Here is an 864-nt window from a genome sequence, read left to right on the forward strand (position 1 = left end):
CACACCTTCTTAATGAAAAAAATATTGAAATTTTTCCCTCTGTGCAATACACGTGGTCACACATTTTAAAAGATATGCTGAGTGTATTGGAGACACACATTGACTTTGAGAGACTATTAGAAGAAGTAAATAATCCAAACACTATCTCTTTATATATCTCTATCAGTTAGGATCAGAAGCAACCAATCTTCCTGATATATCACAAGGTATACAGTCACGTGACACTACTCACTGATCACGTGATCACAGGCTAGTCTGATGGTTTGAGACGAGCGATAGATCATCAAGCAATGAGTCTGCCTCAGTCTCCAGAGACGTTTGGCTTAAAGAAACAAATGATGTAATAGTGATGTAATTAATGTATTATTAATATTGTTACTATTATTAGGATAAGATGATTGATTGGGTAATTAGTGTGGGCGTGGTCTTACGAGATTTGATGTATATTAATCATCAAAATTTAATGGAATTACTAATCAAGGTAATAATAATAATAATAATAAGTATTATTTTTACTTTTTCTCTCAGTATTTCATTTATTAGTTTATACAGTATATTTAAATTACACACAGCTGGACTAGTATTAATACATGAAATATTGTCCAAGTAAATATTATGTATGATTAATAATATACTCCTCTCTCTCTCTATCAATTCTTCAATTATGGAAGAAAAGTCCCTGGAGAGAGAAGTGGTTAATTCTTGCAAGCACTTTGCTCATTTACAAGAACAGCTCAAACACATTGTCATGGAGAGAGATGTACTAGCAAATGAAAGAGACAAAATGTCCGCCATAATTTGACACCTTGAGTCCTAGCTATCCATCCTCCGACAGGGCGGGGGTGGGTGTGAAAAGACTTCATC

At 33.9% G+C, this 864-nt stretch overlaps 1 long non-coding RNA gene across 1 annotated transcript; it reads left to right on the forward strand.

The window, feature by feature from the left end:
• Positions 1-86: 86 nt before the first annotated feature.
• On the forward strand, positions 87-425 carry LOC109593270 (uncharacterized). Its single transcript, XR_002190854.1, has 3 exons — positions 87-125; positions 167-340; positions 389-425. It is a non-coding gene; the product is annotated as an uncharacterized LOC109593270 (long non-coding RNA).
• The last annotated feature ends 439 nt before the right edge of the window (positions 426-864 follow it).

The sequence above is a fragment of the Amphimedon queenslandica genome, unplaced genomic scaffold (assembly GCF_000090795.2).
Source record: "Amphimedon queenslandica unplaced genomic scaffold, v1.1 AMPQUscaffold_2238_Cont25759, whole genome shotgun sequence".
NCBI lineage: Eukaryota > Metazoa > Porifera > Demospongiae > Haplosclerida > Niphatidae > Amphimedon > Amphimedon queenslandica.